At 40.5% G+C, this 14,975-nt stretch overlaps 1 non-coding gene across 1 annotated transcript; it reads left to right on the top strand.

The window, feature by feature from the left end:
• The first annotated feature begins 1,096 nt into the window (after positions 1 to 1,096).
• On the top strand, positions 1,097 to 1,200 carry LOC130977682 (small nucleolar RNA R71). Its single transcript, XR_009085365.1, has one exon. It is a non-coding gene; the product is annotated as a small nucleolar RNA R71 (small nucleolar RNA).
• Positions 1,201 to 14,975: the final 13,775 nt, after the last annotated feature.

The raw sequence follows: 14,975 nt of genomic DNA, 5'->3' as shown, positions 1-14,975 counted from the left end.
TTGAGGTAATTTCAGCTGAACCAATGCACTTAGTTCATTGATGAGCAATAGAGGTTCATCCTCCCAAGTCTCATTACCAAATAATTTGGCATTCAGCTTCATGATTGCTCCTAGATATTGAGCAACTTGCTCTTCAGTAACATTTTCGTCCTTTTCAGAGGAAGAATATTTGTCAGAGCTCATGAATGGTAATAGTAGGTTCAGTGGAATCTCTATGGTCTCTAGATTAGCCTCAGATTCCTGTGGTTCCTCAATAGGGGACTCCCTGTAGTCTAGTGGACGTCCCATGAGGTCTTCCTTACTGTGAATCACGTCCTCCTCCTCTTCTATAGGTTCGGCCATTTTGGTTGTACTAATGGCCTTCCACTCTCTTTTTGGATTCTCTTCTGTATTTATTGGGAGAGTGCTAGGAGGAGTTTCAGTAACTCTTTTACTCAGCTGCCCCACTTGTGCCTCTAAATTTCTGATGGAGGATCGTGTCTCAGTCATGAAACTGAGAGTGGCTTTGGATAGATCAGAGACTATGTTTGCTAAGCTAAAGATGCTCTACTCAGAATTCTCTGTCTGTTGCTGAGAAGATGATGGAAAAGGTTTGCTATTACCAAACCTATTTCTCCTACCATTATTGTTATTGAAGCCTTGTTGAGGCTTCTGTTGATCCTTCCATGAGAAATTTGGGTGATTCCTCCATGAAGGATTATAGGTGTTTCCATAGGCTTCTCCCATGTAATTCATCTCTTAAATTGCAGGATTCTCAAGGTCATAAGCTTCACCTTCAGAGGAGGCGACTTTAGCTTGCATTCCAGTCAGACTCTGAGAAATCATATTGACTTGCTGAGTTAATATTTTGTTCTAAGCCAATATGGCATTCAGAGTATCAATCTCAAGAACTCTTTGTTTCTGAGTCGTCCCATTATTCATAGGATTTATTTTAGAAGTGTACATGAACTGGTTATTTGCAACCATTTCAATGAGTTCCTGGGTTTCTGCAGGCATTTTCAGATGAAGAGATCCACCGGAAGGGTGGTCAAATGACATCTTGGATAACTCAGATAGACCATCATAGAATATACATATGATGCTCCACTCTGGAAACATGTCAGAAGGACACCTTTTGGTTAATTGTTTGTATCTTTCCAAAGCTTCATAGAGGGATTCACCTTCTTTCTGTCTAAAGGTTTGGACATCCACTCTGAGCTTACTCATCTTTTGAGGTGGAAATAATTTGGTCAAGAAAGCATTAACCAGCTTGTCCCAAGATTCAGGCTTTCTCTAGGTTGTGAGTCCAACCATGTCCTAGCTCTGTCTCTTACAGAAAAAGGGAAAAGCATAAGTCTGTAGACCTCGGGATCAATCCCATTGGTCTTAACAGTATCACAGATCTGCAAGAATTCAGATAAGAACTGATGAGGATCTTGATGGGCTGAATTCACTACCCTTCCCCAATAATATTGATGAATCCGCTCTTGGCAAGCACACCAAAATTATCGTCAAGTATTAACCCACAGTGGAGTGGGATCGTATCCACAGAGATTGGTAGATTTGAGCAATTTTAATCAATTGGTAAATTAGTCAAGCTCAATAGAATAAGTTGTGTGTGCAGAATTATAAATGGCAGAAACATAAATGGCAAAGGAAATGAAAGAAAGCAATAAAATGCAGAAATAGAAATAACAAGAATGTAAAGGGGAATGGGATTTTGCAGAATGTAAGTAAAGCTATAAAAGAATGGGAGAGATAAGAATGGGGGAATTCATTGAGATCAGGATATATTGTCTCTTTGGATTAATTCCAGCTCATATCCTCTTCAATCATGCAACTCATTGACCTCTTGGCAATCATGATTGATTGAGCCCCAATCCCTTGGTGACTCAATCTCTCAGATCTTGATCAATAGCCAATTCCTTGGTCTAATTGCTCATGAAGAGAGATATGCTTGGTCCCTGATTATACCACACATCATCATAGGTCCAGGTAGATGGAGGATTGTATGTCACCATATCCAAACACCAAAACCCAGATTCTACTCAAGTATGAGAAAGGATTTCTAGCATGGTTTTATGTTTCCTTTTCCAAGTTCCCATGAAACCCATTTTGCATTCAATCTCTTTTCCATGTTAATTGAACACTAAGCATTAAAATTGAAATTCATTTTAGCAAATCAAAGAGAAGATGAAGAGAAGAAGAAATTCACTATCATTAATCCATCAAGTACAATAGAGCTTCCTCTCTCAATGAGAGGGAATTTAACTACTCATAGCTCAGAGAAAAAGTACAAAAGATGAAAGAGATGAAGTGTGAAAACTAAAGGTAAAATCCCCCAAAAACTAAACTCTGTGACTTGCTAACCCCTTTTCCAATACTTCCAAGGGTATTTATACTACTCTTAGATCTAGAAAATAAAAGAAAATTACAAAAGTGAAAAGAAAATTACATTTTGGAGGGAAAAGAAACTCAACAAACGTGATCTTCCAGCTGGCGTGTCTCTGGCGTGTCACGCTCCTTTTGTTTCTGATTTGGCATGCCACGCCTCTTCATTCAAGTGGCACGCCGTCCTCTGTTTCACCCTTGGCGTGCCATGCCTTCGAGCCTAAGTGGCATGCCCAAGACATTTTAAAGGGCAAAGTAGCCTGGCGTGCCACGCCTTCGAACCAATGTGGCACGCCCAAGGCATTTTAAAAGGGCAAAGCAACCTGGCGTGCCATGCCTTCGAACCAAAGTGGCACGCCCAAGGTCACTTCCCTTATCTCTATGCTTTTGGAGATTTGTACCAGCGTGGCACGCCCAGGGTCTGGCGTGCCACACCCTTCTTAAAGATTCATCCCCTTGCCGGCATGCCACGCCTCGTCATCCAAGTGGCACGCTTGAGTTCATTAACTCCTCTTCTTCCTTTCTGGAAAGTACTACCAGCGTACCACGCCATGAGACTGGCGTGTCACAACCTTCATTCGCTTCATCTTCTTGCTGGCGTGCCACGCCTCATCTCCTAAGTGGCACGCCTGAGTTCCCTGGCCCTTTAATTTCTCTTCTGGAAAAGACTACCAGCGTGCCATGCCATGAGACTGGCGTGTCACGCCCTTCATTTGCCATGGTCCCAGAGGTTGACGTGCCACACCTGGATGTTCAAGTGGCACGCCAAAGTGAGATAATTAAGCTGGCGTGCCACGCCTTCGATACCAAGTGGCACGCCTAGCTTTATTTGGCCTCCTTAGGTGCTGGCGCACCGCGCCTTGTTGCTCAAGTGGCACGCCTTAGTGGGACTTCTTGAGCTGGCGTGCCACGCCTTCGATACCAAGTGGCACACCCAACTTTTGCATTGTCTCCTTATTCACTGGCGTGCCACGCCTTGTTGCTCAAGTGGCATGCCCATTCAATTGTGGGTCTTATAGGCTTGGCGTGCCACGCCTTGGTCCTCAAGTGGCATGCCCAAGTGAACTCTGGGGTTGGCGTGCCACGCCTTGACACAACGTGGCACGCCATAGTGATGGCTCTTCTAGTAACGAGTTCGCGTGCCACGCCCTACTCCTAGCGTGCCACACCCCTTTGATGGTCTTCAATTTTGCTCTCTGGAATGTTGTACCAGTGTACCACACCCAGCTTCTGGTGTGCCATGCCAATACATTTTTGTGGTGTTTGTTCCAAGTGGCACGCCTGCTTCACACGCCCCACTTGTGTTGTTGTTTTCTTTCCCATTTTTGATGTCTTCTCCACCTGAAATCTAGCACAAAGTCATTTCAAAGCAATGTACTATGATATTCATCAATTAAGGTATGAATTGCAATGATCAAATGAGATTATGCCTCTTCTATGGTCCTTTTTATGCAAAAAAAAGGGTAGATGATGTAAGTCATCACAACACCAAACTTAAGCTTTGCTTGTCCCAAGCAAATCAATGTGAGTGGTCTTTTTGGTAAATTGAGACTTGACCTTGAATGTATGCTCTATATAATTAGGAATTGGACTAAGTGCTTAACACATGCATGAGTGCTTTGAATATCACAAAGAGCCCCTAGATCCTTAAGGGTTTTTCTAAGTATGTGTCTTAGGGGTCCTTTTCATTGATTGTCACCTTGAAGTAGTAAGGTTTAACTCTTTCTTTCTCTGTTGTGCTTCTTTTCTGTTTATTGACCATGACTCTAAGTGTTTTGTCTCAAGACAACCCTTTAGTTAGGCTTTCAATCAACACTCCTAAGTCAGTTGACTTTAGGGTGCTAGGTGTTGAAACACCCCTGAGAATTTACTTGCCCAGTCCTCTTCTTGACACATCTTCACCACAAGCATCTACTAGGGATTCTAACTCTTTTTGAGTTTTTCAATGTTTCTCTTCCCTCCTTAGTAGTTGATGCTCAGAGCCTTGGGTCTTTTTTGCTTACTACTTCTTGGTTCTATAAATATTCAAGGAACACCCCTCAACTTCTACTTGTCATGCCTTCTAGGACTAGTTACTTTTCATGACTCATTTTTTTTCACTTCATTCAAGGTTCTTCACTTAGTCTTTTGTTCCTTAGTTCTTTGGAATAAGCTTTCTTGGTCTTAGTCTCATTCACTCTTGTTCACACTCACAACAACTCTTATGGAAACAAACTCTACTTTATTGCTGAAAATGAAGATTACAGTTATCATTGCATTTTCTTTCTTGCATATCAAAGGACTCACAAAAGACTTCAAGCAGAATAAAACATAAGCTATCTTAACATCATCAATTATTCTCAAACATAAGGTAAACAGATAAAAAGAAAAAAACTTAAGCAGAATTTAGAAATTTGGAAAATGTCAACCATGGAACTCAACAACCTTATGCAGCTTCTTCAATTCATTGGCCCCTTGCCTTTGTCCTTCTTCTTGGAGGGGGAGGAGTCATCTCCACTCTTTTTGGAGAATCCTTCTTGTGCTTTCTTGTCCTTGGGCTTCCAGAAACCCAGCCTCACCATATAATCTCTTTCATCCTCCTTATGCTTAGCTAGGATCTCCTCTTGTCTAGCACTCAATTTTTCTAGCACTTGCATGAAAAATGGGTATCCGGGGTTGATGGCAGCCACAGCATTACACAGGTGATTCAGCTTTGCCTGTGTGTTGATATCATATTATCTCCTTGAAATGGTCCGGGCATCATAGAGATGCCTAAACTCAGCAAGGTTCCTCTACTGCCATTTGTTTTGCTCCACCACCTTGTTAAGTGCACTTCGCACCTCACCCCAATCAAACTCCTCTTGCTGCTCCTTCCTTGCTTGCTCAAAACTTCCTTGGAGGTTGTGTATTTTCTCATTCACTTGGTTCCATTGCTCCCTTTGGCTACTTTGAAATTGGTTGACATCTTCCCTCAATTGATGCAGATCTCCCTTCATTTGGTGCATATCTCCTTGTAGTTGCTCACAGTTTATTCCTTCAGGAAATTATTGGTATTGTTGGTATGGTGGTGGTTGAAGCACCAAAAATTGTGGTTGCTCCTCTGCCTCCTCTTCCTCTTGTTGTTGTGGTGGTGACACATGAGCCTGAGCTCTATGCTTTCTAGCCCTTGGAAGTGGATTGACGGCCAACACCTTGGCCATCTTCTTGGCAGCTATAGGCTTATATTGCTTCACCAACACCTCATCAATCACCTTCTCAACTCCAGTGTCATCACATAGCTCTTGTATAATGTTGGGAAATGCCAATCTTGTGCTCTCGTTAGTGCTTTTCAGTATCTTGTTGATGTTGTTGGTAGTCAACTCCCCAAAATTCACGTCTTCTCCCTTCATTATACTGTATATAAGTACAGTCCTCTCCTTGGTCACCTCAGATGTGTTTGATGTAGGGATCAAAGATCTTCTCACAAAGTCTAACCACCCCCTAGCTTGGGGGCTTAAGTCCCTTCTCCTGCACATTTAGTACACAAATTTCATTCAGGATTTCATCAAATCCTGGGTCTAGTTGCTTCATCCTCTCCTCATAACTTCGAGTGGAGTTGACCCTTTTCACTATCAGCACCCTATCTATGTTAGAGGGACTATAGTCAATGGTCTTCACCCTCACATAGCTAATATACCCATAAGTTTGCCCTAGCTGTGGCACGGCATTGGCATAAAACTCCCTTACCACACCTTCCACCACTTTCTTTGGTGGGTTACAGAAGAGTGCCCAGCCCTTGTTGTTGATCTCAAGGTGCTTATTCCTTCCTAGTTGAAAGCCGACCTCTGGGATGATCTCCCTCTCACTCACCCAACCATAGAATTGGTTTTGGTTGAATGCTGAGAGGAATTTATACTCATTGAAGTTTGAGCTTGAGAAACCTGAGGTTGGTTCTTTGGTCTTTCTTTTCTTTGAGGTTGAGGATCTTGGTGGTGCCATTGGGTGGAGAGAGAGTGTGTTTGAAGGTTCTGAGATATTAATAGAGTGTTGCGAAGAAACACAAGCAAAACAAGATTTTGCCCCAACACCAAACTTAGCAGTTGATTGTCCCAATCAAGTAGAGAGATAAAGAAAAAAAAGAACGAGAGAAGAAAGAAAGGTCTCTGTGAGTTTGTTATGTAGATGGAAAAGGGAGGGTAGGGGATTCATAGGAGTGAAGGGTGTGGTTTGATGGTGAGAAAAGAAGGGAATTCAATGTTTTCCACTTGGTGAGTGGCGCCTAGTGTGGGAAGAGGCACCAACCCTTATCCCGCTGTGCTCTCTGAAGATGTTGAGTTCCAAAGTGTAAGTACACTTTGACCTCCTTGTTATCTATCAAGTGGGCCCCATTCAATCTCCTGAAAAAAAAAGAAAATGAAAACCCCATTAATAATGACAAAATGATCCTCTACATTCCTTTTTAACGCTATTAAATAGGATTGCAACTGATAGGGACACCAAACTTAATTCATTTGCATCTCAATAAATTGGGTTCATCATTGAGTTTTTAATGTGTTCATGGGGAAGAAATAATTTCAATCCTTTCACATTCATTGCATCTAATCTCCCCTGAACACATTAAAATTCTCATTCAAGCCTCCACTAATGTATTAAATGCTTCCACATTGAGTGGAATTGGGCTTGCTGATTGATTCTCGTATGGTAGTGGCCACACCAAACTTAATCTTTGGGCTTACTCCTAAAAATTTTAATTTATCCAAATGCTTGTAAGCCTAGATCAAGTTGGTGAGTGGCCACACCAAACTTAGCTTTTTAGCTAGTTCCTAGCCAAATCACTCATCATCATTAGTAAATGCTTTCATCCAGCTGCACTTCCAAAAAAATAGCACACAATTTAACTCATAAAGCTATCTTAACTATCAAAACTAAAATTAACTTCCTAAGATAATATTTACAATCTAATTCTAATAAAGCAATAAATCAAAAGGATATAAAGTGTTGAGTTGCCTCCCAACCAGCGCTTCTTTATCGTCACTAGCTTGACGTTCTTCCTTTTTTAGTTGAGATAGTAGCTCACTCTTCTTTCATCCAGTGAGTCCCCCAGGTAATGCTTGAGTCTATGGCCATTTGCAGTGAAGGTTCTCTGTGTTTTGTCCTCCATGAGCTCCACTTGACCATAGGGGTACACTTTGATGATGATGAAGTGTCCAGACCATCTAGACTTAAGCTTTCCAGGGAAGAACCTAAGTCTAGAATTATACAATAACACCTTTTGTCCTTCTGTGAACTCCCTCTTTGCTATCTTTTGATCATGCCATCTTTTTGTGTTCTCTTTGTAGATCTTTGCATTTTCATATGCTTGGTTCCTAAATTCTTCCAGCTCGTTGAGTTACCTCAGCCTCTTTTCTCCAACAGCTTGCTCATCAAAATTCAGTAGTTTTAGAGCCCAGAAGGCTCTATGCTCCAGTTCAACTGGCAATTGGCAAGCCTTGCCAAATACTAGTTGGTATGGTGACATCCCAATGGGGGTCTTGAAGGCTGTTCTGTAGGCCCATAAAGCATCGTCTAGTTTCTTAGACCAGTCCTTCCTTGAGCTTCCAACAGTTTTTTTGAGAATCCTTTTTAGCTCCCTGTTGGAAATCTCTGCTTGCCCGTTGGTTTGCGGATGATAAGGGGTTGCCAATTTGTGTTTGACTCCATATCTGAGAAGGAGTGCTTCTAGTTATTTATTGCAAAAATGTGTCCCTCCATCACTAATGAGTGCTTTGGGAACTCCAAACCTGCTGAAAATGTTCTTTCTTAAGAAGCTCATTACAACCTTGTTTTCATTTGTGGTGGTGGCAATAGCCTCCACCCATTTTGACACATAATCTACAGCTACAAGTATATAACTATTTGAGTAGGAGGATGGGAAAGGCCCCATGAAGTCAATCCCCATACATCGAATAGTTCTAGCTCCATTATAAATCTCTGTGGCATCTCATTATTCCTGGGTAAATTGCCAGCCCTCTGGCATTCATTACACCTTAACACCAAGTTCTTTACATCCTTGAAAATGCTTGGCCAGTAGAATCCACATTGGAGCACCTTGGCTGCTGTTCTTTCTCCACTAAAGTGGCCTCCATATGCAGATCCATGACATTGCCAAAGCACCTCTTGTCCTTCTCCATGGGATATACACCTCCTCAAGATCCCATCAACACACATTTTGAACAAGTATGGCTCATCCCAGATATAGTATTTGGCATCTTTAATGAGCTTTCTCTTCATATGTTTGTTAATGTTAGTTGGTAGTTCCCCAATGGTCTTGAAATTGGCTATGTCAGTAAACCAAGGGGTCTCTTGTATAATCATCAATTGCTCATCCAGGAAGCTTTCATTCACTGTAAGATGGTGTGCTCCTTCTTCATCTTGTAGGATCCTTGAGAGGTGGTCAGCAACTTTGTTCTCTACTTCACTCCTATCCTTATTTTCGATGTCAAACTCTTGGAGTAGCAGAATCCATCTTATTAGCCTTGGCTTGGATTCTTGTTTTGTAAGCAAGTATTTGAGTGCCGCATGATCAGTGAATACAATTACTTTAGAACCAATGAGATATGATCTAAATTTATCAAAAGCAAAGACAATTGCTAGTAATTCCTTCTCTGTAGTGGTGTAGTTCCTTTGATTTTCATTAAGGACCTTGCTGGCATAATAAATGACATGCACCAATTTATCCTTCCTCTGTCCTAAAACAGCACCCATAGCAAAATCTGATGTATCACATATTAACTCAAAGGGTAGATCCCAATATGGTGGTGCTATAATAGGTGCAGAGGAAAGTTTGTTCTTAAGCTCCTCAAAAGCTAACATGCATTCATTATCAAAAACTAAAGGCATATTAGAGACAAGTAGGTTGCTCAATGGCCTGTCAACCTTGGAGAAGTCTCTAATAAACCTCCTATAAAAACCAGCGTGTCCCAAAAAGCTTCTGATTGCTTTGACATTGCAAGGTGGAGGTAACTTTTCAATCACCTCTACCTTTGCCCTGTCTACTTCTATGCCCTTCTTTGAGATTTTATGACCAAGGACCACTCCTTCTATAACCATGAAATGGCATTTTTCCAAGTTTAAAACAAGGTTGGTCTCTTGGCATCTCTTTAGCACCAGGGCTAAGTGATGCAAGCAATTAGAATATGTATTACCAAATGCAGAGAAGTCATCCATAAACACCTCGATGAATGATGTTAGGATTTTTGCCAGTAAAGAATGTCATAAAAACAGTCGCGTTGTAGATATAGTCTCTAAACCGACAAAAATCTCTTCGTACAAACGTTTTGGGTGTCACAAGTAACAAACCCCTTTAGAAATTGTTAACCGAGTATTCAAACCTCGGGTCGTCTTCTCAAGGAACTGCGTGGAAGTATGTTCTTATTATTGGTTATAAAGGTTGTAATCGGGGTTTAGAAGGTGAGAAGCAAGTAATTTAAATGATGAGTGAATTAAATGGCAATTAAAAATAAATAATAACTGTAAAGCAACTTTTGGCAAGATAAGGAAATTTAGAGGTCTAACTTAGTTATCTCTCTTAACTATAATAAAAGTTGAATCTAAACTCCACTTGGTCAACCTTTACCAGGGCAAAGGAAAGTCAAGGGACTAATTAAATTGACCTTTGAATCCTAATTATTTCCTAAGAAAAGGGTGGGATTATTCAGGTTCAGCTCAATTAACAAGATAACGATTATTAATTACGTTGAGTTTAATAACTGTTGAGTTACTAAATTCTTAATCAGAACCAAAAGGGGAAAAAGTAAAATTGCTGGAATAATAAAAATATCCTTAGATGGGAAGCAATGGCAACTTAATTCAAAGAGAACAATTATAAACTGAAAATACCTCAATATCATTAATTCAAATAATAATCTGTAACATGGGATAATTCATAAATTAAATTATAATAATCAATTCAAATGCTGGAATAAATAAATAAAAGTAAAACTTAAAATAAAAGAACATTAAACTTGGGATCCAGAGTTACTCTTAAAACAAGAAAAAATCCTAAATCCTAAAAGAGAGAGAGAACCTCTCTCTAGACTAAATCTAAATCATAGAAAAAAACTAGAAGATTGGCGAACTCTCCTTGAATGGATGCTTTCCTTCACTTCATAACTTCTGATCTATGCTTTCTGGACTTGGATTTGGGCCAAAAAGGGCTTTAGAACTCGCTGGGGCGTGTTCTGTAATTTTCTGGTGCGTGGCCTCTGTCACACGTCCGCGTGGGTCACGCGATCGCGTTATTCGGAGCTTTTCCTTGCCACGCGGTCGCATCAGTCATGCGACCGCGTCATGTGCGTTCTACTTAAGGCGCGCGGTCGCGTCAGTCATGCGGCCGCGTCGCTGAATCTTCACTTCTGGCACGCGATCGCGTCGTCCATGCGATCGCGTGAACACCAGTTTCTTTAAAGCTCCGTTTTGCTTTCTCCTTCCATTTTTGTATGTTTCCTTTTCCATCCTCTAAGTCATTCTGCCTTAGAAAATCTGAAACTACTCAACACACTAATCACGGCAACGAATAGAAATAAAGGTAATTAAAATAATTAATTTTTAAAGCTTAGGAAACATGTTTTTCACAATACGAGATAATAAGGAAGGGAAAGTAAAACCATGCAATTAATGTGAATAAGTAGGTAAAGGATTATATAAATCACTCAAATTAAGCACAAAAGAACTCACGAAATATGGGTTTATTAACCTCCCCACACTTAAACACTAGCATGTCCTCATGCTAAATCCAAGGTAAATAAATGAGGTTATAGTGATGGAATGTCATGCAATGCAACCTAATTTAAATGCAACTACCTAATGGGTCATGCATCATGCAACTCTAATTTATTCACTCATATATAAAGCTTACATGTAGCTAATTTAATTCACATTCTCAAGGAGTTATGTATATATATATAGCCAACCCTTAAATAATAAAGCAATTTAGCAAATGAGATAGGAAAGAAAACATTGTATAAACTTGCAAAACAATTAGTAAATTTGAGCACAGATATATGTTGATGAGTTATTGAACCCTCACTGGATTTTGTGTTTACTCTCTTGTTACTCAATGTTTATTGGGTTTATTCACTCTATTTTTCTTTTTATTCTTACTTTCTATAGCTTTGTTCTTCATCTAACCAATCAACAATTATAGAATATAGTCATACCAAAAAGTCATGAGGTCTTAATTGAGGTTGTAATGGGGCCAAGGTAAAGGTAAGGGTTTATGTATAAGGTCAAGTGAGCTAATAAGTGAATCCTTAATTAGACTAAGATCTCGCCTAACATACATATTCAGCAAGATAAAACTTCTTTACCTATTTTCCATATTATCCCACTTATTGTTTACATGCTCATGTTTCACTTTTTATTTTTATCCCATGTGCATTGTTTTCATTGGGGAATTTCTTTTTGTATCCCCTTTTATTTAGATGCTGAAAAAAAAAATTTTTTTAATGCACATGGTAATTGAATCACTTTGATTTTCTCATGAGCATGCTTCCCAACTTTATTTTATTTCTTTTAGCTTCTCTACCCTTTTGTTTCTATCATCCATGTTCCCACAAGGTTTCCCACATTTAACCCTATTCATGATTTTCTATCTTAAGCTAACCAAGGATTCACTTGGGGTTTTCTTTTGTTTTTCTGCTTAAGGCTAGTAATTTGGCTAAATAGAATAAAGGGGTTTTAAAAGGCTCAAGGGGGCTAACAAGGGTGATGTAAAAGGTAGGCTAATTTGGGGTAAGTGAGCTAAAATCAAATGATGGCCTCAATCATTCTCTTGGTATGTATCTATTCTATATTCTATAATTGGACATATAGATTAAAGCAAAGGAAAGAACATCAGAATAAAAAGAAATGTAACTCACAGAAATAAAATTATGGTTTGAATGCAACCATACAATTAAGCTCAAGACTCACAGGCTGTGTGTTCTCTAACTCAAGCATCATATATCATTTATATATTGTATGCAGGTTTAGTTAAAAATTCCCATTATTCTCATAAAAAAATTATTTAGGGTAGCTTTTAAAGTTTTAATGTTCCTCCTTGATGAAATGTTGTCAGCTTAACTACATCATGTAATGCTATATACAAGGTTTATGGATTTAAATCTGATATGTTCAATTTCCTAGCTTACTTCCTTTTTATATTTTTCTATTTAAACTATACTATCTTATGCTAAAAAGGGTAAATTATACTAATTAATCCACAAATAAATCAGAATTGCAAACTAAACTAAATAACTAAAATAAACTAAATGGCTAAAATATGAACTAAAGATGCAGAATGCAGAAAATAGAGTAAAAATACATAAAAGCAATGTATAAGTACTCAGAAAATAACAGTAAAAAGAAAAATACAGAAAAATATCCAAAATAAAAGAAAAAGTATGTAGTGGTTCACCAAAATAAACGCTAGAGATGGCGACCTCCCCACACTTAAAATGAAGCATCGTCCCCGATGCTCAATCAAGCCGGGTGTGAAGGAGTGTCATCACTGGTAGGGACCAGTGATGATAGCTGGGGTCTCCATGGCAGTGGTGTGCTGAGAGTTTGGCTGCTGTAGAGGGGGGACTGACTGGAGTGGGATCTCCGGATCTGCAACCTCAAGCTGGGGCATAACCTCCTGATGCGAGGCAGCCTGCTCTGTGGCTGCCAGCTGATGAGTCTCCTCCTGGAAATGAGTCTCTGCCTGGGAATGAGGCTCCTCCTCGTGCTCATCCTCCTCTTCCTCTGATGGCTCTGATGGAGTGTCGGGCTCGGAGGGGATGTCGGCGCCCTGTCTGAACATCAGCTTCAGATGGGAATAGCATCGCTTGCTGCGGCGCTCCAATCTCTCATACCGGCGCCTGTTACGGCGCTCCATCTGATCAAGCTGGCGGAATAGACGGTGCACGAGTCGATAAACCGGCTCAGAGGCGGGTGGAGGTGCAGTGGTGGCAGTAGGGGCAGCTGGGGCAGCTGTGGATGAAGAGGGTCCAGCAGACGGAGGGGCTGTCTCATCAGTAGCAGTGACAGGTGGTGGTCTGTAGCCCAAAGCAAGGAAGTTCCTGCTGTGCGGGATGATCTTCCTGCAGTTCGCTGCTGGTGGTCGCTCATCGGCATCCTCCCAAGGTACATCAGCCTGACGGCCTAGCTGTGTAACCAGATAAGGAAAGGCGAGGGTACCTCGGACGTGGGCCCTGGCCATATAATGTCGGATAAAACGAGGCAAGTACAGGTCCTTACCCTCCAGCACACACCAGAGGAGGGTAATCATGGCAACCGGGATCTCAGTCTCATGAGTACTCGGCATCACATAGTTGCTCAAGATCTGATGCCATAGCCGAGCCTCATTATTCAAGTACACTCTCTTGATCCCTCTGGGCATAGTAGTGTTCTGACCCATCTCCCAAGGAACAGCAGGGTCGAGAGTAATCCGTGCCTTCACAGCATCCCAATCAAACTGCATCTGGCCCATGTCCTCCTCAGCCTGTGCATAACCATCTGGCTGATCGGACTTGGCTGGGAGCTGGAGAATGGACTCTATGGCCTCCTCAGTGACCAGAATTTGCTTTCCCCTCAGGTTCACTGCATCTAGGGTAGTAAGGTAATAGTTGCAATAGAATTCCCGGACCCAAGATGCATTGACCTCTGTCAGTGGTCTCTCCAGAAAGAACCAGCCCCTTTGCTTGATTTGCTCAGTGGTGTACTGCTGGAGGGCTTTTGGAATCTTCAAGGAACGTTCCAGGTATAGATTTCTGGAGTTTGCAAAAGTCGGGAACTTCAGCTCACAGTACCGGTTTGCAAATTTTATAGGATCAGTCGAAGGGAGCAGCTGGTCAGCTTTTTCCTGCTGTGTGAAGTTCTTCTCCCACCATGAGGAATCGTGCATTAGAGCAATGATGGACTGGGAGGAAGCTCCTCGCTTGCGCTTGCCAGTAGCCTTACCTTTGCCTTTCCTTTGTGAGGCAGACATCCTGAAAAGCAAAAAACTAGGAAATGGATAAAATAGGAAAGCAAATAGGCAATGCAAACAAAGGAAACTCAAAGCGATACGGGAGAAATAGAATAAGGAAAATGAGTAATTGAAATGTGATTGAATTAATGTTAAATGGAAAGAGAAAAATCAATATGCCATAGTGAGAAAGTTAGAGGAAAGTGAAAATAATCAGAAAAGAGATCAAAAGGGTTAGTATGGTTAGGATTTGAAAAAGAAATTAGTAAATTAAAATCAGTGAGTTAGTAAAGTGCTGGTTAAAGTAAGTAGCATAGAGAAAAAAAACCATATAACAAGGATTCACATGTAAGAATAGAAGTACTCATAATTGAACAAGCAGTTTATGAACCAGGAAATCAAAAAGGAGAAGATAGTCTGCCATAGCATTCATGTAATGGTTTGGGTAAAGAAGAGTAAAACAGATTTCAGAAATGCCAAACCCAAACATGAATGAAAACAATTTAAAAAAATTTGGGCAGCATTCCGGCTAAAATTGGATTGTCCCGGAAAATAAACAGCAATCATATCAGTTCATATGAATTAAAGGAAAGCAAGCTGCATGTACATAGATATAAAATAAGCATAAAAAAAACTCAATGTAAACAGCAGCAACATACAAGAAAGCAGCATATGAATC

The sequence above is a fragment of the Arachis stenosperma genome, chromosome 4 (genome assembly GCF_014773155.1).
Source record: "Arachis stenosperma cultivar V10309 chromosome 4, arast.V10309.gnm1.PFL2, whole genome shotgun sequence".
Lineage (NCBI taxonomy): Eukaryota > Viridiplantae > Streptophyta > Magnoliopsida > Fabales > Fabaceae > Arachis > Arachis stenosperma.
The sequence above is the reverse complement of the archived record's forward strand: the minus strand, read 5'-3'. Positions and strand labels throughout refer to the sequence as shown.